General features: G+C 46.3%; 1 protein-coding gene across 7 annotated transcripts in view; it reads left to right on the top strand.

Annotated features, from left to right (window-relative positions):
* rusc2 (RUN and SH3 domain containing 2) overlaps positions 1–27,088 on the top strand; it is a 189,403-nt gene that overhangs the window by 84,080 nt on the left and 78,235 nt on the right. The window contains exon 1 of one of the 7 annotated variants that reach the window (XM_072497088.1): positions 13,362–13,567. The exons of 5 other annotated variants lie outside the window; for them this stretch is intronic. The gene's annotated coding sequence lies outside the window, so the exon portion shown is untranslated. Of the gene's footprint in view, positions 1–13,361; positions 13,568–14,127; positions 14,410–27,088 lie in introns of those variants that run through there. One more of the 7 variants, XM_072497090.1, reaches the window with a different exon arrangement.

The raw sequence follows: 27,088 nt of genomic DNA, 5'->3' as shown, positions 1-27,088 counted from the left end.
GCTTGTTAGATGAATTGGACATTCTGAATTCTCCCTTAGTGTACCCGAACAGTCGCCGGAATGTGGTGACTAGGGGATTTTCACAGTAACTTCATTGCAGTGTTAATGTAAGCCAATGTGTGGCAATTATTATAATATAAAATGGATGCTTCGGTTACAATATAAAAAGAACATGGTCAACAGTTAAGAACACATCCAAACCTAGCCCCAACAAGAAACTAAAATTCCCCTAAATAACTAACTCTTTAAAAAAGGAAATGAATGGCTGCCATCTCAGATTACAACCCCTCTACCGAACCCCTAATGCTGTACTTGACCTTCTCCAAATGTAAAAATTCCATGAGGTCACCCAACCAGGCCAAGGCACTGGACAGAGTAAGAGACCTCCATCTAAGCAGAACTGGCCTCCGGGCTATTAATGAGGCAGAGGTGAAGACATTCGCCTTAATCCCCATCTGCAGCAATGGCGAGTCTGATACCCCGAAAATGGCCACCAACGTACAAGGCTCCAGTTCCATGTTAAGAATGGTGTTAAAGAAGGAGCGTCAAAGGCTTAACAACTTGAGGCATGAGTATGATTAGCTAGCCCTTGAGAAAGCTGCTCACAACTGTCATCCACCCCCAAAAAATATCCGCTCATCCTCTCCTTGGTCAGGTGAGCCCTCTGCACCATCTTTGAACTGGATCAAACTGAGCCGAGGACATGAGTTGACCCTGCGAAAAGCCTCGCTCCACATCTCATCATCCAGAATAGGACCCAATTCACCCTCCCAATTTTTCTTCCCCTCATTCAACATAGACGACTCGGTTGACAGGATCTGGCCATAAATACCTGAAATACTCGCCCCACCAGACTCGGCCAAAGATAAAATCCGCTTCAATAAGTAGGGCGGTGGTGTTGAGGGAAATGAAGGAAAAGTCTTCTGCAAAAAATCCTGAATCTGGAAATATCGAAACAAATTAGTCCCAGGGAGTTGAAATTTTACCGACAGTTCTTCAAAACTGGCAAACCGTCCCTCCATGAACAAGTCCCGCAAACCTTTCCCGACCCTTTGCCTCCCTTCGTCGAGTCTAAACTCGCTGGCACAAACAAATGATTACCACAGATGGGGGCCAACAACGAGATGGAGCTAAATTTAAAATGTTGTCTGAATTGCTTCTAGATCCTGAGGGTGGAAAATACCACCGGATTTGAAAAACATCTCACAGGCGAGAACGGAAACAAGGCAGTTACCAAACTCAAGTCCTTACATGAACTCGCCTCCATTTGCCCCCATATGGAACTCTGATCACCAAGCCACCCCCGGCACTTTGTCACTATTGGCAACCCAATAATAAAATGACAAATTGGGTAAAGCTAAATCTCCAGACTGTCTATCCCTTTGGAGAAACGCCCTATGGATCCTTGGGCTCCCTTGCCCACCCAAATAAAAGATGACACCAATTTGTTAATTGTAACAAAAAAGGATTTGGGGAGAAAAATGGGGAGACACAGAAAAAATAAATAAAAACTTCGGGAGGATGTTAATCTTTATAGTCTGAACGCTGCCCACCAAGGACAAGGGGAGGTTATTTCACTTTTGCAAGCCAGATTTGACCCCATTAACCAGACTAGCATAATTTAATTTATGAAGCGAGGCCCAATCGTGGGCCCCCTTAATACCCAGATAATGAAACCTAGATCTGGCAAGGCTAAAAGGTAACATCCCCAGATTGCCTCCCCTCCCCGGGGATTAACTGGGAAGTATTAACTCTTATTCAGAGTCAACTTATACCCAGAGAAGGAACCAAAACTCCTAAGTCGATATCTCCTTATTAGTGGAGACTGGGTCCATAATATAAAGAAGCAGATCTTTTGCGTACAAGGACACCTTATGTTACCTCCCTCCTCGACTTATCCCCTTCCACCTATCAGAAGATCCAACTCTGTGGCCAATGGTTCAATTGCTAAAGCAAATAGAAGCAGAGACAGTGGACATCCCTGTCTTTGTACCCCTGTTCAACAAAAAATACCCTGAGTTCCGTGGGGGCCCGATACAGTAACCAAACCCAAGATATAAACTTTTTCCACAAAGAAACCTTTCAAGGACCTCAAAGAGGTTTTCCCACTCCACCATTTCAAACACTTTTTTAGGGTCCATGGAAACAATCACTTCTGGTTTGGGCGGTGGAGAGGGGGAAGGAAAGATATTTAACAACCAACGTATATTGGCTGACAATTCCGACGCTTAACAAAGCCTATCTGGTCTTCCGTGATCTACTCTGGGAGGCAGGGCTCCAATCGCAGTGCCAACACGTTTGAAAGTAATTTGGCGTCCAGGTTCAAAAGGGATATGGGTCGATATGATCCACATACCGTAGGTTCCTTGTCCTTCTTCAGGATCAGATGGGAGAAGCCCATGTAAGTGTAGCAGGCAACGAACCCCAGGGCAAGGAATCATTTTACATGTCCAATATTAATGGAATCAACTGACCTGCAAACGTCTTGTAGAACTCAATGGGAAATCCATCAGGGACGGGAGCTTTACCCAGCTGCATTAACCCAATACCTTTCAAAATCATCTCCGGACTCAACGGGAATTCCAACACCTCCCGCCTTTCTCTCTCCACTAATGGGAAGGACAACCCATCTAAAAACTCCATCATGCCAAACTCTCTTCCATAGGCTCCTATCTATAAAGTTACCTAAACAATGCTTTGAAAGCCATATTGACCTTAGATGGGGCAGAAAATAAACTGCCACTCGAGTACCTAATCTGTATAATCTCCTGGGAAACTGCCTACTGCCTCAGCTGATGAGCTAAAAGGCCTTCTTCCTGGTATACCCTTGCAGCTGAATCACCACCTTACCTATTGATAATTCAAATTACGTCTGCAGATTTTTCCTGCTTGCAAGCAACTCCAGGGGAGTACTCAAGCGAGTACTGATAGCCCAACTCAAGGGTGGAGTCCACCATCCTCTGCCTTTCCACCCTCTCATCCTTTCCATCTGTGCTTTAGGGAAATTATCTCACCCCTCATAACCAATGATCACCTAAAGGGCTTCCCATAGTGTCGAGGGTGACATAGATTCACTCTTGTTAAACTTGATAGATTCCTCAATGGCGGAGACTATATGTACACAAAACCCTTTGACTGCTAACAACACCGTATCCAACCGCCATGGGCGCTGAGAGGGACCTGAATCTAGGACCAAGATCAAAAAGTGTGGGGCTGCGAAACATATCAGCCATAATTGAATAGCGGAGCAGACTCGATGGGCCAAATGGCCTTATTCTGCTCCTCTGTCTTATGGTCCGAAATCACAATAGTTGAATACCCCACCCTCTTCACCCAGGGAAGAAGACACCTACCTGCTGAAAAAAGTCAATCCGTAAGTACACCTGATGGATATGGGGGAAAAAAGAAAAATCTTATCCCTCCGGTGCAAAAATGCATGGATGTGCCCCTCTCCCATCTGTTCCATAAAAGTTAACAATGCCTTTGCCACCCCTGATGGAACCAGTGACTTGTGCCGAGATCGATCCAACTTAAGATCTAGAACACAGTCCAAATCCATCCCCCGCCTCCAAGATTAGTTGATGTGAGTCCAAGTCTGGAATGGAGGCCAACAACCTCCTAACAAACCCCGTATCATCTCAGTTTGACACATAGATATTGACCATGACCACCAAAGCGCACACCAAAGACCCACTGACCATCGTATATCTGCCACTAGGATCAGCCACAATCTTAGCGGCTGGAAACTCATGAAAATCATCGACCCATACCAAGGATCGAACAGATACATCAAAATAATTGTCCTTCATCACAAAAGTCACTCGGAGCCACACCGGGTACACAATCCCAAACCGAACTCCACTCTTAGACCGACTTTGGCTGTTTTAAACACCTTCAGCTTCTTTTCCTGTTCCGCTCCAACATCCTGGTAAAACCTGATGGTGTGGCCTTCCCGTCTATAGTCCCGATGCTCCTTTGCCCATTTCAGGACCAATTCCTTCTGGAAGCTGTGGAACTGTAAATTAACAACCTGCAGTGGTTTGTTGGGTCAGGACTTCTGCCAGAGTGTTTAATGGGCTCGATTTAGTTTGGGAGGGACATAAATGCACCCTTCTCCAATATTTTTCCAAACCTCTTTGAAAAGTATTCTGTGGAGGTTGGGCCTTCCATACTCACTGGCAACCCCATCATTCTGATATTCTGCCTCCTAGAGCGGTTCTCGAGATCATCTATCTTGGCCCCCAGTGCTTTGTTTTCACAGGGCATCAGGGAGGTCTTCGCCTCCAGTGAGGCAATTTGGGCGATGTGTTTCGAGAGAGACTTCTCCTTGCTCTTAATCGCCGTGCCATGCGCTTTCAGAGGTCTTCTATAACTTCGACTGAACGAGAGCCAGGGCATCCTCTATCGACTTACAAAGGTCCCCAGATACTACCCTCCATTGCTTCTCAAATCTCACCTTCGGGATGCCGGCAAGCATCTCGACTGTTATTGGAGTGGTGGGAGTCACAGCCTCGGTGGAAAAAATGGCAGCCTCCGCCATTTTCTCCACCGAGAAACCTCAAGAAGCCTTTGAATCTGTCGACGAATTTCTATCAACGATTTTCTTTGCCCTGGTCTTTCTTGGCATTTCCCTCATGCGGGCACCTTATACCATTGATCAGATCGGAATTTACACCGATATATCCCCAGAAACTGGGAAAAAGGGCCAAAAATCATGTACCCTGGCAGGAACCTCCTTGACTTCCCTTACATGCCGCCATCGGCTTAAGGTAATGGTTGTGGTATCTCTAGGAAGACAATTTGTTTATTGTCAGATCATAGAGATTTGTATATTTAAATAATTTGTTTTTCCTTGCGCTCTCCTCAAAACCTGACAAAGAACAAAGAAAAGTACAGCACAGGAACAGGCCCTTTGGCCCTCCAGGCCTGCGCCGACCATGCTGCCCGTCTAAAATCTTCTGCACATCCGGGGTCCGTATCCCTCTATTCCCATCCTATTCATGTATTTGTCAAGATGCCCCTTAAACATCACTATTGTCCCTGCTTCCACCACCTCCTCCGGCAGCGAGTTCCAGGCACCCACTACCCTCTGTGTAAAAAAACTTGCCTTGTACATCTCCTCTAAACCTTGCCCCTCACACCTTAAACCTATGCCCCCTAGTAATTGACCCCTCTAACCTGGGAAAAAGCCTCTGACTATCCACTCTGTCTATGCCCCTCATAATTTTGTAGACCTCTATCAGGTCTCCCCTCAACCTCCTTCGTTCCAGTGAGAACAAACCGAGTTTATTCAACCGCTCCTCATAGCTAATGCCCCCCATACCAGGCAACATTCTGGTAAATCTCTTCTGCACCCTCTGTAAAGCCTCCACATCCTTCTGGTAGTGTGGCGACCAGAATTGAACACCATACTCCAAGTGTGGCCTAACTAAGGTTCTATACAGCTGCAACAGGACTTGCCAATTCTTATACTCAATGCCCCGGCCAATGAAGGCAAGCATGCCGTATGCCTTCTTGACTACCTTCTCCACCTATGTCGCCCATTTCAGTGACCTGTGGACCTGTACACCAAGATCTCCCTGACTGTCAATGCTCTTGAGGGTTCTACCATTTACTGTCTATTCCCTACCTGTATTAGAACTTCCAAAATGCATTACCTCACATTTGTCCGGATTAAACTCCATCTGCCATCTCGCCGCCGAAGTCTCCAAACGATCTAAATCCTGCTGTATCCTCTGACAGTCCTCATCACTATCAGCAATTCCACCAACCTTTGTGTCGTCCACAAACTTACTAATCAGACCAGTTACATTTTCCTCCAAATAATTCATATATACTACGAACAGCAAAGGTCCCAGCACTGATCTCTGCGGAACACCACTGGTCACAGCCCTCCAATTGGAAAAGCACCCTTCCATTGCAACTCTCTGCCTTCCATGATCTAGCCAGTTCTGTATCCACCTTGCCAGCTCATCCCTGATCCCGTGTGTCTTCACCTTTTGTACCAGTCTGCCATGAGGGACCTTGTCAAAGGCCTTACTGAAGTCCATATAGACAACATTCACTGCCCTACCTGCATCAATCATCTTTGTGACCTCCTTTTAGGCCGCCTGACTCCTTGGTTAAGTTCCTTCCTACTTTTCTTATATTCCACTTTGTCTGTTCCCAGCCTTCTAGCCCCGACAAATGCCTCCTTTTCCTTTTTGACGAGGCATTATCTCTCGTTATCCAAGGTTCCCGAAAGTTGCCATATTTATCCTCCTTCCTCACGGGAACATGCCGGTCCTGAATTCCTTTGAAATGACCGCTGTTTTCACAACATCTCCCTGTCTGCTCTTCCTCAGAGCCATCGTGGCCCTATTACCTACTTCTTCCTCAATTTTTTCACCTTCTGACCTATTGCTCCGGTGCCCACCCCCTGCCATACTAGTTTAAACCCTCCTGTGTGACACTAGCAAACCTCGTGGCCAGGATATTTATGGCTCTCCAGTTTACATGCAACCCTTCCTTCTTATACAGGTCACACCTGCTTTCAACTGACATTTGAAAGCCTCCCACATGTCAGATGTTGAATTACCCTCAAATATCCGCCCCCCAATCTATGTTTTTCAGTTCCCGCCTAATATTGTTAGAATTAGCCTTTCCCCAATTTAGCACATTCACCCTAGGACCACTCTTATCCTTGTCCACCAGCACTTTAAAACTTACTGAATTGTGGTCACTGTTCCCGAAATGCTCCCCTACTGAAACTTCTGCCACCTGGCTGGACTCATTCCCCAATACCAGGTCCAGTATAGCCCCTTCCCTCGTTGGACGATCTACATATTGTTTTAAGAAGCCCTCCTGGATGCTCCTTACAAACTCTGCCCCGTCCAAGCCCCTAGAACTAAGTGAGTCCCGTTCAATATTGGGGAAGTTAAAGTCTCCCATCACAACAACCCTGTTGCTTTTACTCCTTTCCAAAATCTGTTTACCTATATGCTCCTCTATCTCCCGCTGGCTGTTGGGAGGCATGTAGTAAACCCCCAACATTGTGACTGCACCCTTCTTATCCCTGATCTCTACCCATATAGCCTCGCTGCCCTCTGAGGTGTCCTCCCGCAGAACACCTGTGATATTATCCCTAACCAGTAGCGCAACTCCTCCACCCCTTTTACGTCCCCCTCTATCCTGCCTGAAACATCTAAATCCTGGAATATTAGCTGCCAATACTGACCTTCCCTCAACCAGGTCTCTGTAATGGCAACAACATCATAGTTCCAAGTACTAATCCAAGCTCTTAAGTTCATCTGCCTTACCTGTTATACTTCTTGCATTAAAACATACGCACTTCAGGCCACCAGTCCCGCTGTTTTCACAACATCTCCCTGTCTGCTCTTCCTCAGAGCCATCGTGGCCCTATTTCCTACTTCTTCCTCAATTTTATCACCTTCTGACCTATTGCTCCGGTGCCCACCCCCTGCCATACTAGTTTAAACCTTCCTGTGTGACACAAGCAAACCTCGTGGCCAGGATATTTATGGCTCTCCAATTTTGATGCAACCCGTCCTCCTTATACAGGTCACACCTGCCCCGGAAGAGCCAGTGGTCCAGATAACTGAAACCCTCCCTCCTACACCAGCTGATTAGCCACATGTTTAGCTGCTTTATCATCCTATTTCTAGCCTCACTGGCACGTGGCACAGGAAGTAATCCCAAGATTACAACCCTCGAGGTCCTGTCTTTTAACTTTCTGCCTAGCTCCCTGAACTCCTGCTGCAGGACCTCATGCCCCTTCCTGCCTATGTCGTTAGTACCAATATGTACCACGACCTCTGCCTGTTTGCCTTCCCCCTCCAGGTTGCACGCTACATGTTCTGAGACATCCTGGATCCTGCCACCAGGGAGGCAACATACCATCCTGGTGTCCCTTTCACGTCCACAGAAGCGCCTATCTGTGCCCCTGACTATAGAGTCCCCTGTGACTACTGCTCTTCTGCACTTTGATCCTCCCTGCTGATCATCAGAGCCAGCCATGATGCCACTGCTCTGGCTGCTGCTGTTTTCCCCTGACAGACTATTCCCCCAACAGTATCTAAAGGGGTATACCTGTTCGAGAGGGGGACAACCACAGAGAAGTCCTGCACTGACTGCCTGCCCCTTCTGATATGGAGGAGGTGTTAGCGTTTCTGGAAAGTGTGAAAATAGATAAGTCCCCTGGGCCGGATGGGATTTATCCTAGGATTCTCTGGGAAGCTAGGGAGGAGATTGCTGAGCCTTTGGCTTTGATCTTTAAGTCATCTTTGTCTACAGGAATAGTGCCAGAAGACTGGAGGATAGCAAATGTTGTCCCCTTATTCAAGAAGGGGAGTAGAGACAACCCCGGTAACTATAGACCAGTGAACCTTACTTCTGTTGTGGGCAAAATCTTGGAAAGATTTATAAGAAATAGGATGTATAATCATCTGGAAAGGAATAATTTGATTAGAGATAGTCAACATGGTTTTGTGAAGGGTAGGTTGTGCCTCACAAACCTTATTGAGTTCTTTGAGTAGGTGACCAAACAGGTGGATGAGGATTTAGCAGTTGATGTGGTGTATATGGATTTCAGTAACGCGTTTGATAAGGTTCCCCATGGTAAGCTACTGCAGAAAATACGGAGGCATGGGATTCAGGGTGATTTAGCAGTTTGGATCAGAAATTGGCTAGCTGGAAGAAGACAAAGGGTGGTGGTTGATGGGAAATGTTCAGACTGGAGTCCAGTTACTAGTAGTGTACCACAAGGATCTGTTTTGGGGCCACTGCTGTTTGTCATTTTTATAAATGACCTGGAGGAGGGCGTAGAAGGATGGGTGAGTAAATTTGCAGATGACACTAAAGTCGGTGGCGTTGTGGACAGTGCGGAAGGATGTTACAAGTTTCAGAGGGACATAGATAAGCTGCAGCGCTGGGCTGAGAGGTGGCAAATGGAGTTTAATGCAGAAAAGTGAGAGGTGATTCATTTTGGAAGGAATAACAGGAAGACCGAGTACTGGGCTAATGGTAAGATTCTTGGCAGTGTGGATAAGCAGAGAGATCTCGGTGTCCATGTACATAGATCCCTGAAAGTTGCCACCCAGGTTGAGAGGGTTGTTAAGAAGGCGTACGGTGTGTTAGCTTTTATTGGTAGAGGGATTGAGTTTCGGACCCATGATGTCATGTTGCAGCTGTACAAAACTCTGGTGCGGCCGCATTTGGAGTATTGCGTGTAATTCTGGTCGCCGCATTATAGGAAGGATGTGGAAGCATTGGAAAGGGTGCAGAGGAGATTTACCAGAATGTTGCCTGGTATGGAGGGAAGATCTTATGAGGAAAGGCTGAGGGACTTGAGGCTGTTTTCGTTAGAGAGAAGAAGGTTAAGAGGTGTCTTAATTGAGGCATACAAGATGATCAGGGGATTGGATAGGGTGGACAGTGAGAGCCTTCTTCCTCGGATGGTGATGTCTAGCACGAGGGGACATAGCTTTAAGTTGAGGGGAGATAGATATAAGACAGATGTCAGAGGTAGGTTCTTTACGCAGAGAGTAGTAAGGGCATGGAATGCCCTGCCTGCAACAGTAGTGGACTCGCCAACACTAAGGGCATTCAAATGGTCATTGGATAGACATATGGACGATAAGGGAATAGTGTAGATGGGCTTTAGAGTGGTTTCACAGGTCGGTGCAACATTGAGGGCCGAAGGAACTGCGCTGTAATGTTCTATGTTCTATCTTGAGCTGACTGTTCGCCATCTGAATGGGAAGTGGCATCTCTTTTGATTCTGTCACCAATATTGATGCTACCTTAGATTGGTTGGTCACAAGTCTTGACTTGGACACTCCCTTCAGGACCAGAAAAGGTGCCAGTTTCTGCTCAGATTATTGATGTCTGGTTAATTCATTTAGTGCCAGGTGGTATACTAGGCCTCCTGAAGCTGCTTTTGGACTTGCAATGTTAAAATTGTTCCCCTTGCATTAGAGATTAGTAACGTTTCTTGTGATTTTTTTTTTGTGTTATCACTTCACATACAAACTTGAACGCTGAAAGAGTATATTACCTGGAATGTGAAATGATCCTGCCAATCTCGGGGGTCACCCACAAATTTCTTTCCTTCTTCCCCGTCTCCATTTAATAAATTTGAATGCTGGAAAAGTATGTCAGGGGTAGGTGAAAGTGAGTTCAGAGATATAGAACATGTTTAAGTGCCCTCCTGTACATTGTAGTAGCCCATACTGATATGAGGGTGATGTGATACTGAAGTATAATATTTTACTGCAATAAGTATGCTATTTAAATACAAACATGAGGCTTGCACAATACCCTTGCAACCGTGGCCTGTATAAATTGGCTGTAACCCGTTACTTTGTTATAATTAGCATATTGCAGTACTTAAAATCAAGTATTTCACTTTCACATTCTGTGTTGATATAGAGACATTGATCACTTCTCAGGTTTATTGTTTATTTTGCTTTCCTTTACCTTCCCAGATTTATGCTTGAGGCTTTAGGCTTTGTTGTGACAAGTATCTACCTTCTCATCACTTTTTGCTTCATGATGCGTGTGGATGTTGGTGTCAACAATTGGTTTAAAGAACTCCTTTTGAAGAAGTCGAGATAGTTATTAACACTATTGCAACAGAAATAGTGGGGACTGCTGGAGATAGTTAAAATGGACAGATTGTCAACCAAACTGCATACCAAGAAAAAATGTTCCTTAACCTTACTGTACTGTGTCTCTGGACATCAGAAGATGTTGCTGTAAAAGAAGCACAATTTACCTTAATGCCTTGTGTATCTAAAAAACAAATATCTCTCTGCCTGCACCTTGGGTGTGACCACATCGATATAACTGCTATCTATGACGCTTTCTGCCACCTGCATGCTCCTAAGTGCATTCAACTGCTGCTCCAACTGAACCATGCGGTCTGTGAGGATCTCCAGTTGGGTGCACTTTCTGCAGATGAAGCTATCCGAGACGGTGGAAGCCTCCCGGACCTGTCACATTTCACAGTCAGAGCACTGCACCCCTCTAATTGACATTGCGTTAATTAATTAGTAAATTAAATTTAAAAAATAATTTTTTATGCTTGAGTGGAGATATAAAGAAAGCAGTAGTTAGGAGTTAGTGTTTTATTTTGTTGTTAAGCATTGTCTAACTGGTAATTGTAAGCTCTATTACTATGCTGTTAAAGGTAGTTTAATACTGTGTTAATATCGTGGAATCACTCCTGGAACAAAGTATTCTTTCCTCACCTTTTACAAATTTAAAATAATTGGGGTTTCTGTCCAGTATGCTGGGAAATGTTGTGGTCTGGTCCAGGATCATATTAAGGCCAATCCAACCCTGGCCTCGGAGACATGATTAAATGTGCTCCTTCGATTTGAGCTGCCTGGCACCCTTATCAAGATTCCAGAAGCGTGGCAGCCAGTTCTCTAGTATAAATTGTTGCTTTTTCTTTGTATTGGGATTCTTGCAAAATGTCTGGATGAGTGCAAGATGAAGAGCTTCAGCATGTCTCTTTTTTCCCGTAACAGCCTCCCCGAACAGGCGCCGGAATGTGGCGACTATGGGCTTTTCACAGTAACTTCATTTGAAGCCTACTTGTGACAATAAGCGATTTTCATTTTTCATTTCATTCATTTTCAGTAATACTTGAGTTCTGTAGTACCAAACAGCTATTAATTAATCTGTATTGCCCTTTTGAAGATGAAGCCTGTTGCTACCATGACTCAGACAGGCAGTCTGCTAAAATACTTTCAAGCTTGTGTTTGACCCACAAAACATGTTTTTACAAAATGTAGAAATACCCACATTATATTTAGCGTGTTTTCTGTCCTGTGCAAAATGGCCTACAGCCCTCTGGCATGAGGCCATAATTCTCAGACTGGGGGTGTAAAGTTATGACCTTAATGTGAGATGCTCCTGGCTATTATGGAAGAGGTAATGCATATAACTTCCATGCACTTTAAAAAAAAATGTATTTTATGACCAACATGTATCAAAACAGGTTACAATATATAAACGCCCGGAAACATACTTCCCAGCAATCAACTTTACAGCCTGTACAAATGTTTTCCCCTTTTTCACCCCCCCCCTCCCCCACCCCGCGATGAACAGCTCCTCAAACATGGATGCAAAGACCCTCCACCTTTTCTCAAACCCTTCTGCAGAGCCCCTTAACTCAGATTTTATCTTCTCCAACTGCAGGAAGTTGTACAGGTCCCCCAACCAAGCCGTTACTGCCGATGGCGATGCCGACCACCACTCCAGTAAAATTTGCCGCCGTGCAATCAGAGAGGTGAAGGCCACAACATCGGCCTTTCTCCTCTCCATGAGCTCCGGCTTCTCTGAAACCCCAAATATCGCCACCAAAGGGTCCACGTCCTCCACCTCCTCCTCTAACCAGGCTAAGACCGCGAACACTTCCACCCAGAATCTTCCCAATTTTTCACAACCCCAAAACATGGGTGTGTGATTCACTGGCCCCCGCCCACACCTCTCACCTCATCTGTTACTCCCTGAAAGAACCCATTCATTCTCGCCCGTGTCATATCACTCTGTGCACCACTTTAAACTGTATCAGGCTCATTCTTGCACAGGATGAGGTCAGGTTACCCTGCGCAGTGCCTCACTCCATACTCCCCAATTGATCTCCCCTCCCAACTCCCCTTCCCATTTCTCCTTGGATCTTCACCACCCGCTTGCCTCACTGCCCCCCCCCCCCCCTGCCTTAAGCTTCCATGCACTTTCTAACAATCAACTGAGCACCAGTCTTGGCAAAGATGTAAATGTGTCACCTGTCCGACTGCTTGGTTAACGTGCTGACAGAAAAAGGAAAAAATTGTTACAAAACATGGAAGGTGCCATTTGATTAATTTGATACCAAAATGGCTTGTGACAGATATAGACAACAAAGGAAAAGATTTTCTGCTGAGTGATGTTGCATTGTACAGTACGGGTTATTGTGTGATAACTCATCCACAGTTTTGAGTTAATTCAAGGACTGATCAAATTTGAACTGCAACATTTTGACTGACAGCAGTAGATCTGTTTATTCAAATTGTAATCAAACTGAAGCAAAATTGCAAAGTACATGAAAGGAATGGTTAGATTAATTACTTACCTGAAAGGACCGGTTTATATTGGGTTGGAATCTTTTTGATGGTGATTCACATTGTTATGTTTTGGTACAGTAGCATGCAGTCGCAGAGTGAAGTATGTGCTTGTTTTAGCTCGCCTTTCCCATGTTTGTTGTCTGATTTCTTAGCTCTGAGCTCATTTGGATTACAAGGTCTCAGACATTGATTGCAGTTGCAGAGCCTGAGTGGCTGTGAGCATGCCAGTCTCAGTGATGACGTTAGATCTTTATAGCAAGCAGCAGCACCAGCAGTGTGTTTGCGCAGTCCACTGCATTGCTATAGCTGCTGCTGAACAAATAGCTGCTCTGCTATAAAATGGATGTGTAAAAATGCTGGTGTAATATTTATATTACTGGAGGTTGTAAAGCCAACAAAACACTTTTTTTGTGTGAGAAATAATTGATGAAAGAGGAGGAAGCCGAGAACAAAAGGTAGGGTAGGGTGGAGACCAAGCTCACATCTCCACAATGCATAAAAACTGTTTAGATAACCTGGTGATGCTGTTGAGACAGCCGATGCATTTACATTGCTGTAATGTCATCACCATCAGTGAGTTAAAATGAATGATATTACTGAAATGGCACATAATGCTAATCTCTATGGCTGCTATGGTTAGTAATGCAGAAGGTCTTTGTAAGGGAGCTACTGTACTGTATTCTTGGATGTCAATGCTGTTCAGCATAATACTGTCATGGCTGCTGTTTGCATTGCTGGCAGAAGATACCGTGAAGATTTTAGTGCACCACAAGTCATCCTGGATGTAATGTAGTCCATGACTAATTCAGATGTGCCGTTTAAAGCTCCGTTTTAATGCCTGGTAGCTGACATATCATTCTTTATTTCTGTCACTGCTGCAGAACGTGCAACAAAAACTGGAGGTGTATAAATATTGTGCTTTGTTACGACTAATTTTCAAGGGGGAAACTGGAATGATTTGTCTTTACAGTCTGGCCTGATGTTAGACAGCAGACAGTGATTTAAGGCAGTATGTTCCTTTAATGACGTGGGGTGTTTTTGTGTTGAAGCTGCCACGCCGTATCTCTGGGTGGAGTGTATTTTGAAATGGCAATTCAAGCAAGCATTTGTGATGGTGTAATATAGTGAGCAAGTCTCAAATCATTTTATAATCTCAAGAAAGCTCAGGCGATTATTGTTTTTGTGTGACTGACATCAGATTTCTGCCACCTATCTTTAGAATGTAGTTTCTGTTGACAAAGAATGTAATGGTTGTGCTCTGCAGCAAAGCCATGGTGATGGCGATTCAGAGTTAAAGGTAGTATTTCGACACAGACTGTGTTTGTCATTGCATGACTGATTATAGGATTGTAAGATGCTTGATTAGCAGTGGTTGTTGGAAATCTATACACCACAGATAATTGCAGATTGCTTTCATTGTTACAATTTTATGTGGTATCAAATTAACTCAATAGTTTTGAATGTTTAAAGAAATAATGGGTAATTGCAGGGTGTAGTTAATTTAAGAAATATTTTGCCTTGCATATGAAATGACCTATATTCAAGAATGCTGGTTTTATTTTGAAATTCTCGATCTGCCTTTTAATTTGTCCTTGATGTGTGCTTATATCATTGTATCTAATATCTAGGCACAAAATGTTGTGACCGAAGAATACATTTTGTTTACTGTCCCATTCATTTGTGAGATTCTATATGACACCTTTTGTTCTGAAACAAAAATATACTTGCACTTTTGCTAATTAGTTGCATGCAGGCTGTTTACAAGGCTCATGGGGGATGACTGGCAAGCACCAAACAGGAGAGGGAGACACGGGGAATGCACAACAAAGCATTTTTCCCCTATTTGGCAGCTGCAAAGAGGCGTAGATGAGATGGAGCAGCTGAATCCCATCTGTGGAGGGTGGGGGGTGGAGACATGAATTTGGTCAGATCTCCCTGCTGAAATAAGGAGTCTTGTAATGGTTATTATTTCAATTGAATTCATCTTTCTAAAAAAGCAAACTAAAATGGGAGGGACGGTGAATGAATCAATTTTCCCCATTGGTCCTTGAAATGAATGCGATGGGTTTGCAAATACACTTGCAAGCTACTGATATAGACCATAAAATACATTCAGCAAATGTAAATTTTATATATGAATAACTATTAGTCCCTCTGTTTTTGCAATATTTGACTCATTCACATTTAGTCAATCTGGTATTTGGGGATTTAATGGGGACTTAACATGGGGCTGGTTTAGCACAGTGGGCTAAACAGCTGGCTTGTAATGCAGAACAAGGCAGCAGCCTGGGTTCAATTCCCTTACCGGCCTCCCCATACAGGCGCTGGAATGTGGCGACTCGGGGCTTTTCACAGTAACTTCATTGAAGCCTACTTGTGACAATCAGCGATTATTATTAATTAATTAGTTACTGCAGTTGCAGCATCGGAAATACTATTGGCTTCAGATGTTATGCTTTGGTGTAGTGATTTCGGAGATATTTCAGAAACCGACATTTTAATTGGGCAGATTGTTGATGCCCTGTGGTGTTGCTGAGGTGCAAAATACATTCTCTGTCCTTCTATCTGTGTCTTACTTCTTTCACAGCCTACTTCCCAGGCCTTCTGTCATGGTTTTTTCTCTCTCTCTGTGGCTGTTGTACATTTTGTGCCATCATAATGCTTGTATCGCTGTAATAAAAAACAAAAACACTGGAAATACAAGTCTGGCAGCGTCTTTGGAGAGAGAAACAGATTTAATGTTTAAGGTCGTCGGTGACCATCAGAAACAGTGTCTGACTGTTTTTCTCTTGATCATTGTTGATGTGCTGTCTTCTGTTTTCCAATCTCCCTGTATGTTTCTTGGACATTTTCTTTGCAAATGCAATGAGCTGATGATTAGTTTGTTAATTGGAAGGTTATGCTCCAAGATGGAAGCCAAATTGTTCACACTGATTGAGTGAGGACAGGGTGTTCTGAATGTGATTATACGGATGTATGTGAGAAAAAAAGGAGCTTGGAGCTCAAGGTAAGAGTGGAAAGTCTTGTCATTGGAATTTAGGAGCTAATGGCATTTAGGAGCTAGTGGTTAATAAGAATGAATGGTCTGACTCCTGGGAGGCCGCAATTGCGTGGAGATCAGAAAAGTCAAAGTTCAATTTGGAAAGATTTCCAAAGGCCTTGCCTGAGTTAAATATTTTAACCACGACAGTGATTAAAATTTCTCCGTGATGTAAGGTGTAATTTTGTCTTTATTTACAATAATTTAATTCAGGAAATATGATGACCATTGTAAGAAATTGGAAAATAATTTGTGGACTATGATTTGCTGTAATTGTAGGGTCCTGATACTTTTTTCTCAAAATGACCAGTGAGATACCCTCAATTACGATTCAGGAGAGAAGTTCGATAATACAAAGGCTTTAATAACCAGAAAACCAGACAGCTGCCGAGAAGTGTGCTCATTGCACGCTGCCTACTGAACGTAACCTTATATACAGCTTCCTGGGGGTGGAGCCAGAGGCGGAGTCCCCCAGGGTTCCAAACCTGGTCTTAAAGGGGCCTACGCATTAAAGGTACATATGTATACAGATATCATTCTTCACATTCACCCCCTGTTTAAAAAAAAAACGCATAGTCCGTCGGGGATGAAGTGGAATTACACGTTCAGTCTTTTGGGTGGTCTGATTGCCCGTGTCGACCTTCTCAGCTCCGGCGGTGGTGCGGCGGGTACGGTCGTCCTCGGTGGTGGTATATCCAGAAGCACAGTTGTCTGAGCCTTTGCCCACGTTGGAGCAGGGGGGGTATCCGGGGTGACTAGGGTGATTGGTGCCGGCGCCGGCTGGGGGGAGGGGGGGGCGCTATGGGGAAGGCGCTGTCTGAGTCGACCGCTGGTGCGGGGAGGGGAGAGTCGGTGGAAGGGGGGACGTTGGTGGGCGAGCCAGCGGGTGCCAGGTCTCGCAGGGAAACGGTGTCCTGCCTGCCGTCGGGGTGCTCGTCGTAGGCGTATTGAGGGTTTGCGTGTAATAGTTGGACCCTCTCGGATCTGTCTTGTGGCCGTACAGAGGAGCGACCTTTTGGAGTGTAGGGCATCGGATAGGACCTCCTGCCAGCGGGCGATTGGAAGACTTGACCGTAGGGCTAGAAGAACAGCCTTCCAAACTGTTGCATTCTCCCTCTCCGTCTGCCCGTTTCCCCGCGGGTTATAGCTGGTCGTTCTGCTCAAGGCGATGCCCTTGTTGAGCAGATACTGACGCAGCTCATCGCTCATGAACGATGTACCCCGGTCGCTGTGGATATAAGCGGGGAAACCAAACAGGGTGAAGATGCTGTGCAGTGCCTTGATTACGGAGACCGAGGTCATTTCGGGGCAGGGGACAGTGAATGGGAAGCAGGAGAATTCGTCGATGACAGTGAGGAAGTAGGTGTTGCGGTTGGTGGACGGGAGGGGCCCTTTGAAGTCCACGCTTAGTCGCTCAAAGAGCCCAGAGGCCTTTACCAGGCGAGCCTTGTCTGGTCGATAGAAGTGCGGTTTGCTCTCCGCGCAGATCTGGCAAGCCTTGGTCGTGGCCTTGACCTCCTCCGTGGAGTAAGGTAGGTTGCGGGGACTTGATGAAATGGGCAAGCCGGGTGACCCCCGGGTGGCAGAGGTCATCGTGGATGGCCCGCAGTCGGTCTTTCTGAGTGTTTGCGCACGTGCCGCGGGACAGGGCATGTGGGGACTCGTTGAGCTTCCCCGGACGATATTTAATATCATACGTGTAGGTGGAGAGTTCGATCCTCGACCTCAGAATTTTATCATTCTTTATTTTGCCCCGTTGTACGCTATCGAACATAAAGGCGACCGACCGTTGGTCGGTGACGAGGGCGAACCTCCTACCGGCGAGGTAGTGATCTCCAGTGTCGCACGGCCTCCACTATGGCTTGTGCCTCCTTCTTGACTGCAGAGTGTTGAATTTCCGAGGCGGTGAGGGTTCGGGAGAAGAACACTACCGGTCTGCCCGCCTGGTTGAGGGTAGCAGCCAGGGCGCTCTCTGATGCGTCGCTTTCTACCTGGAAGGGAATGATTTCGTCCACCGCGTGCATGATTGGCCATGATTGGCCTTGATATGACTGAAGGCCGACTGAGCCTCAGCCGTCAGGGGAAAAACCGTGGTCTTAATGAGTGGACGGGCTTTGTCTGCATATCTGGGGACCCACTGGGCATAATAGGAAAAGAGCCCTAGGCACCGTTTGAGTGCCTTGAGGCTAAGGGAAGTTCCTCAAGGGGGCGCATGCGGTCGGGGTCTGGGCCTAGGACTCCGTTTTCCACGACGTAGCCGAGGATGGCTAGTCGGGTTGTGTGGGACACGCATTTCTCTTTATTGTATGTCAGATTGAGGGCCCGGGCGGTCTGGAGGAACCTCCTCAGGTTTTCGTCATGGTCCTGCTGGTCATGGCCGCAGATGGTGACGTTGTCCAAGTATGGGTATGTAGCCCGTAAGCCATACTGGTCCACCATTTGATCCATCGCCTTTTGGAAAACGGAGACTCCGTTTGTGACACCGAAAGGGACCCTGAGGAAGTGGAAGAGCCAACCGGCTGCTTCGAAGGCAGTATAGGGGCGGTCCTCTGGGCGGATAGGGAGTTGATGATTGGCCGATTTTAGGTCGACCGTGGAGAATACTCGATACTGGGCGATTTGGTTCACCATTTCTGCTATGCGGGGAAGTGGGTACGCATCGAGTTGCGTAAAGCGGTTTATGGTCTGGCTATCGTCCACCACCATAAGTTGTTTTCCCCCGGAGCGGACTACCAGTACTTGTGCCCTCCAAGGGCTGTTGCTAGCCTCTATGACCCCTTCTTTCAGTAGCCGCTGAACCTCTGACTTGATGAAAGTCATGTCTTGGGCACTGTACCGCCGACTCCTGGTGGCGACGGGCTTACAGTCGGGGGTGAGGTTCGCGAAGAGGGGGGGTGGTGCAACTTTGAGTGTCGCCAGGCTGCATACCGTGAGCGGGGGCAGGGGTCCGCCGAACTTCAGGGTCAGGCTTCGGTGGCTGCACTGAAAGTCCAGACCGAGCAGCAGGGGGGCGCAGAGGTGAGGGAGGACAGAAAGTTTAAAACGGGCGTATTTGGGGCCTTGAATATCGAAGTTTACGACACAATACCCCGTGATTTGGACCGAATGAGACCCGGATGCGAGGGCGATAGTTTGGGATGTGGGATAGGTGCGCAGGGAGCAGCGTCTTACCGTGTCTGGATGGATAAAACTCTCCATGCTCCCGGAGTCAAAAAGGCAGGGGGTGTCACGGCCGTTGATTTGAACCTGCATCATTGTGTTTCGCAGGTGCTTCGGCCGAGATTGATCGAGCGTGATCGCTCCTAGTTGCGGGCAGTCAGAGTCCTCGGTTGAATCGGACTCGCAAAATGGGCGCCGCCGTCAGTCGCACATTTTGAGTTTTGAAGATGGCCACCGCAAAGATGGCCACCCCCATGACTTGTACGAGGCCGATGATGCGCGGACGTAGGCATGTCCGGCCGCCGCGCGGTCACGTTGCGGGGCCTGTGGTCCCGGGAGTTCGATTTCTGGGCCCGATAAGACTTTTGTTTCTGGCCTTTGGGCCCAGCCAGGCAGACCTTTGCAAAGTGCCCCTTCTTTCGGCATTCGCCGCAGACAGCGGAGCGGGCCGGGCAACGCTGGCGTGAGTGCTGGCCTTGCCCACAGAAATAGCATTGGGGGCTCCCGGTGTGAGCGGGTCGCCGTGTGGCGCAGGCCTGAAGCGTGGCCGAGTCTGGAGGGGATCGAGAGGGGTTCGCAAGGTCCGCGGAGTACGTGTGGAGATAATGGTGGGCCGCTTCCAGGGAAGAGGCAAGCGTTACCGTGCCTTGGAGGTCCTTCGCTCCGTCTTCTAGGAGCCGCTGCCGGATGTACATGGATCGGATACCGGACACGAAAGCAGCACGAATATGTAAGCTCATGTGGACTTCTGCCGTCACCTCTTTATGGTAGCAGTTCCTGGCGAGTGCGGTGAGTCTCTCCAAGTATTCATCTAGCGTTTCTCCGGAGCGCTGGCGGCAGGTCGAGAGCAAATGTCTGGCGTGTACCTCGTTTATTGGCTTTACAAAGCGCTTCTGTAGGATTTTGACTGCCATTTCGTACGTCGTAGCTTTCTCGATCACGGAGGATAGTCGGTGGCCCACCCGGGCATGTAGTAAGCTCAGCTTGCGAGGTCCGTCAACTTCAGTCTCTGAGGAATTCAGATAGGCCTCAAAGCACCGGAGCCAGTATTTAAAAATTTCAGTGGCTTCCGGCGACCGAGCGTCCAAATTGAGCTTCTCCGGCTTTAGACCGCTGTCCATCATGATGTAGTCTGGTTATTAAATTGAGATACCCTCAATTACGACTCAGGAGAGGAGTTTGATAGACAAAGGCTTTAATAACTAGAAAACCAGACAGCTGCCGAGAAGTGTGCTCACTGCACACTGCCTACTGAACGTAACCTTATATACAGCTTCCTGGGGGCGGAGTCCCCCAGGGTTCCAAACCCGGTCTTAAAAGGGCCTACGCATTAAAGGTACCTATGTATACAGATATCATTCATCACAACCAGTTTAGTGATTCGATTGGTTTTAGTTTTATTTTAGTTATGGTTTGTATTTATTAGCTTTTCTTTCCCTGTCTGGTGCTTTGAATTTATAGGTTCCCTACTTGTCTAGGGCACACCAATAAAGTTAATTTAAGAGATTGCCAATTGAAACGTGAAGGTGTGCTAGAGAAGGTGATAAACACATTGCATGGTATACTCAAGACTTTTCTAGATCATAGAAATGTAGATCAGATTGATTATTCCTCATTGAATCTAATTAAAATTATTGGATGTTATAAAGGTGTGACTAACTGGCATAGCTTTAAAGATTGGCAATATGGGCATTTAGGAAGTAACAGAAACCATCTTCTCATTTTGACAAAGTTGTCTTGTGCTGAAGAATGGAATATACTTTCAACCAGCATTATATTAGCGATAGTGGAGCAGGCGATAAAGGATGCGATTGGGGGGATGCATTCGGGGAAGGTGGCGGGGCCGGATGGGTTTCCGGGGGAATATTATAAATAATTCAAGGATAAGCTGGCACCCCTGATGGTGGGGATGTTTGAAGAGGCGATAGGGAAGGGGGTGTTGCCACAAACTTTGGAGCAGGATCGATTTCCCTGTTGCTAAAAAAAGATAAGCATCCGACGGAGTGTGGGTCGTAAAGGCCCATATCGCTTCTGAATGTGGACGCAAAAGTATTGGCGAAGGTAATAATAATAATAATCGTTTATTGTCACAAGTAGGCTTCAATGAAGTTACTGTAAAAAGCCCCACATTCCGGCGCCTGTTCGGGGAGGCTGGTACAGGAATTGAACCTGCACTGGGTTACATTACAATACATTCTGCATTACAAGCCAGCTATTTAGCCCAGTGTGCTAAACCAGCCCCTGGTACTGGTGGGTAGGCTGGAGGAGTGCCTCCCGAAGGTGATAGGTGAAGATCAGACGGGGTTCGTGAGAGGGAGGCAGCTCTTTTCAAACGTTACAAGGGTATTGAACGTCGTTATGGCACCGGCAGAGGGGAAGGAAACAGAGGTGGTTGTGGCATTGGACGCTGAGGAGGTGTTTGACCGGGTAGAATGGTCTTGATGGCAGTTCTGGAGCGGTTTGGGATTGGGCCAAGATTTGTGAACTGGGTAAAGCTACTATATAAGGAGCCGAGGGCGAGTGTCCACACAAACAACATCAGCTCGAGATACCTTTCTGTCCACAGTGGGGCTCGGCAGGGATGTCCTATGTCCCCCCTGCTGTTTGCACCCGCGATTGAGCCGTTGGCCATCGCATTAAGAATTTCGGGGGTCGGAAAGGAATAGTACGGGGGGGGGGGGGATAGAGCATAGGGTGTCCTTGTATGTCGATGATTTGCTGTTATACGTGTCGGAACTGAGTGTGTCGATAGGGGGAGTATTGGAGCCGCTTCGAGTGTTTGGGTCTTTCTCGGGGTACAAACTAAATCTAGACGAGTGAGTATTTTGTGGTGTCTTGGCCGGGGGTGGGGGCAGGGATAGGGGGGCTTCCATTCCGTAGGGCAGGGACTCACTTTAGGTATCTGGGGGTGCAGGTTGCCCGGGAGTGAGGGGGGCTCCGCGGGTACAACATTTCTAGTTTGGTGGGGAGAGTGAAGGCTGATCTGGCAAGGTGGGATGGTCTCCCTCTGTCACTGGCGAGTCGGGTACAGGCGGTTAAAATGAACGTGTTGGCGTGATTTCTGTTTTATTTTTCAATGCCTGCCGATTTTCCTGCCAAAGGCTTTTTTCAGAGAGATTGAAGGAAGGATTACTTTGTTCATATGGGGAGGGAAGGTGGCCAAAGTGAGAAAGGTGCTGCTACAGAGGGGAAGGCAGGTAGGGGGTTTGGGTCTTCCGAACCTGATGTATTATTACTGGGCGGCGAATGTGGAGAAGGTGTGGAGCTGGGTCAGAGGGGTTGATTCCCAGTGGGTCAGAATGGAGGAGAGTTTGTTCAGGGGGTCGGGATTGAAAGCACTAGCAACAGTGCCGCTCCCGATAGCCCCGGGAAGTACTCAGGAAGTCCGGTAATAATAGCTTCATTGAGAATTTGGAGGCAGTTACGCCAACTCTTCGGGTTGGGGGCACGGTCAAGGGAAATGCTGATTCGGGGGAACCACAGATTTGAGCCAGGGAGGTGGGATGGAAATTTTTGGAAATGGGAGGAGAAGGGGATTAAGACACTAAAAGATTTGTTTCTTAGGGGTCGGTTTGCAGGACTGAAGGAGCTGGAAGCGAAGTATGGGCTGAAACAGGGTGAAATGTTTTGATACATGCAGGTTCGAGATTTTGCCAGAAAGGAGATACAGAGCTTCCCGGTGGAGCCGGCCTCCACATTGCTGGAGGAGGTGCTGACGACAGGGGGACTGGAGAAGGGGGTAGTGTCAGCGGTTTACGGAGCTATTTTGGAAGAGAAGGCACTACTGGAAGGGATCAAAGCAAAGTGGGAGGAAGAGTTGGGAGAGGATATAGAGGTGGAGTTCTGGTATGAGGTGCTCCGGAGAGTGAATGCCTCCACCTCATGCGCGAGGTTGGGGCTGATACAGCTGCAGGTGGTATACAGAGCACACTTCACGAAGGCGAGGATGAGCTGATTCTTTGAAGGAGTAGAAGATGTGTGTGAATGTTGCAGGGGGGGGGGGGCGGGGAGGGGGTGGGGGGGTCGCTAATTACGTTCATATGTTTTAGTCCTGTCCAAAGCTAGAGGATTACTGGAAGGAGGTTTTTAGGGTTATTTCTAAAGTGGTGCACGTGAAACTGGACCCGGGTCCCCGGGAGGCCATATTTGGGGTGTCGGACCAGCCAGGGTTGAAAACGGGTGCGGAGGCAGATGTTGTCGCCTTTGCCTTGTTGATCACCCGAAGGCGGATCCTGATGGGATGGAGAGCAACCTCTCCACCCTGTGCCCTGGCGTGGCGGGGGGGACTTGTTGGAATTCTTGACTCTTGAGAAGGTTAAGTTTGAACTGAGGGGAAGGATGGAGGGGTTCTACAATTCATGGGCATTATTCATAATGCACTTTCAAGAACTGGATAACATCGAACATCAGTTGGGGTGGGTGGGTGGGAAGGCTGGGGGGGAGGGGGCTGTGTGTTGATGGTGACTATAGGTGATTCCTGATTCCTTTGTCATTTGTTTATGTGAACATGTGGGCTAATGTTTGGGGTTTGGTGGGAGGATGGGATCATTGTTATTGATATGGGGATTGATATATTTGTTACTGATTATTGTTTGTTGTTGGTGGGTGTAAATTTGGGAGAAAATGTGGAAAAGGAGAATAAAAAAAATATATTTTTTAAACCAGCATTATACTCCGGTTCGCAGGTGATGAGATATGACAATCCTGTGAACAGTGAAACCTCCCTCCGCTCCAGCATATGTGCCAACATATCGGCATTTCATTTCATTTCTTTGACCAATTTTCAACCTAGTTTAAACAGATGGAATGAAAAGGATCTCTCTTTCTTAGCTCTGCATGACTTGTCTGAATGATCGTTCACATTCCCAATCAGTTTTATCAGCAATGCACTGTTCTGGAAATTGGGATGTAAGAGGGTGAAGAGATCCACTCGGGAGTCCTCCACAGAGATTGTGATAAGGATGTGTGCAAAAGAGATCAGCAAGGAATAGAGAATTTTGGGGCTTAAGGAAGTAACAAGATTGGGAAAAGTAAGTAAAATTCCAGGAATTTTATTTTCTTGGCCAGGATTAACAATAAAGTGCCTCAAAGCTGAAGGTGCCATTATTGTAAACTAAATAATATACTAAGATTAAGGTGATCATAATTATTGTAGAAAACAAATCTTAATTCACAATTTTCTAGGTTTTAATGCATAATATTGCATTCAATTTGTTCAACTGCACAGTATTTTCGTTTTGGCAATGCAGCAACAGAGCACTCATGCTGGTCAATTTGACAAGACAAAACTCAATTCAGCATTACAATAGTACAACCTTGGCTGTATTCAAGTTAATATAACATCTCTCTTTCAGCTGTCGGTTTAAAGCAATACACTAGAGAACTGATTCAGAACAGACTGCTGTACACGAGGGAGCAAGTGGGCAACTGGTGCAGAGGAAGCTCTGCAATTGGAGTAGGTTATGCACCAATTTCTTTGTGACCTGCAGATCTGTGCTTTCCTGTATTAGCGAGCTGACTTGCTTGTCATTTCTTGCACATACCCTTTTGAAGCTCCAGATTTGATGCAAAGAATTTGACTTACGGTGAGCACAATTCGCTAGTACACTTTTGTCTCAGATTTTCCTTTTTCAGCTTTCAAATCCATTTGTACAAGAAAAGATCTGTGTGCACTGCAACCGGGTACGCTATTTTTGCAACGTTTAGAGTATCTTTCAAGATTTTTCTTGGACTTTTTTCTATGTTTCTGAAATCTGTAATGAAATTTAATACAGTTTTTCTCCATCCTCAGGATGAAGGTTGTTTTTCAAAGCATGCCAAGTAAATATTTAATAGTGGACATGATACACAATGAAATAAGGGACTGAATTCTCCGGCCATTCGCTGGAGGCAGGATTCTCTGGTCTGGCCAGCAGCGCACCCCCGCCCGTGGGTCTCCTGGTGATGTGGGATGGGTTCAATGGGAAATCCCATTGGCAAGCGGTGGGAGAAGAGGATCGCAACAGCGAACTGTGCGCCAAATACTCCACCCTCGCTAGCAACACAAGCAGGCCGGATTTGCAACGGAGAATCCCGGGCCAAGCTATGATTTTAGTAAATTAATAAAATCCAGCTCATTCTATAGATATATGAATACAATATTTAACTACCAATGACCCATGCACAATCTGCATATGAGGAGGCTTGATCTTTCTATTCACCCCAGAGATAGCAGTGCACCATGCATGCTACTGTAAACAGACCCTAGAGAAGATAATTAAGTTCAAGAATCTATGAGGTATGATAAATTGCGAACACATTGCAGGTGGATGGCATGTGTCATAAAATGTAGTCTTTCCTCAGTTTGCTGCAAAAAAAATAGATGTATTCATCTGTAGTAAGGCCACTTGTAGCAATGTAGCAATCTTACACCATAGAGATGGCATCACCAAGATCACTTCTGGTCTTGATTGTTGTGCCTGGGACTTATTCTATACAACACCAGATATGCAGTGTCACCAGTTACATTACTGCTAGCAGGTACTGTCGTCCATATGTCTAACCTGAAAGATTTGAAGATGTGGTTAACCAGTTTGTACGGGTTGGATTTTATGGGAGGACAGATCATCTGCCGCCCCCAACCTAAGCTAACAGTTAGCTTTGCCCCTTCCTTCACTCGCAGACTGACAAATTGTGGCAGAGATGTACTTTGTTTTATCTGCACCCCCCCCCCCCCCGCCTTTAAATACGCCGGAAGGGGCCATAACATTCACCCCGATGACTTGCTGAAATATGAGTTTCAATGAAAATAGCATAAATGCATGAACAGACATAGCCTCTCAAGCCCATTTTTATTTTTATTTGTGCTGTGGCCAATCTGTTCAACAATTCCATTTAAGACTTTTGAAGTCTTAACCTGAGTGAACAGAAAATAAAATAAACAGATCAGCAGACTACATTTTGTGGCACGGGCCTTCTACGTGCAATGTTAGTTTATCTAACATTGCAGATTCCTTGAGTTTAGCTGTCTTCTTCAGGGTGCTGGTCTAATGGGTAGCATTCACTGTGGTTACCACCCACTATCAGGCATGGTATACTGTCCTCCGGATCCTTTAATGCAGAATGACCATTTCGTCAGCAATTGAACATGACATTGTGACTACCATTTGTGGAGGAATTCTCTATGCTTCCCATGTTGCATTCGCTTTTCTTTCTGTCAACTTACTTCCTCAGTTCCCCATCCAGCTTTCACAGGCTTTGTTCAGGCTGAAAATTACTGTGACCATTTTGGAGCTGTTTAGAAATAAGAAACAGAGCACCCACCCCCCCCCGCCCCGGCTTTCCTTTGAGGCCACCTTGCTCATTGTGCAACCTTCAGAGCTGTGCAAGGGGCAGATATTAGCTATTGAAGTTAGTTGACCATGCTGAATCTGGCAAGGTTGACTCCCCACTCCAGTTGCATAAGTTGTCATGGAAGTGTTGTCACTGGGATTGCCAATACTGTGGCTTGTGTATTTCGGTCATTGATAATCTTACTCGTGGCATTATTAAAAAGACATGCATCGCTGTATTCCGTTTTTCACAATGTGGTCAAAGTTGAATCTACTTTTGCAATGATCTAGTTTCCCTTTTCTGTGAATGACAAGTTATGCTCTTTGACATTTTTTGCTGGATTATCACGTGTATTGTTTCTCTCAGATTATCCTATACACATACCTATAGGATTGATTTCCGCAATCCCGTAGTCACAAATTGGTATTCTACATTTGGAGGTTTGGTTTGAAGATAGGTCTACAGC

This window comes from Scyliorhinus torazame, chromosome 3 (genome assembly GCF_047496885.1).
Source record: "Scyliorhinus torazame isolate Kashiwa2021f chromosome 3, sScyTor2.1, whole genome shotgun sequence".
NCBI lineage: Eukaryota > Metazoa > Chordata > Chondrichthyes > Carcharhiniformes > Scyliorhinidae > Scyliorhinus > Scyliorhinus torazame.
This window is presented reverse-complemented; position numbering and strand designations above follow the sequence as displayed.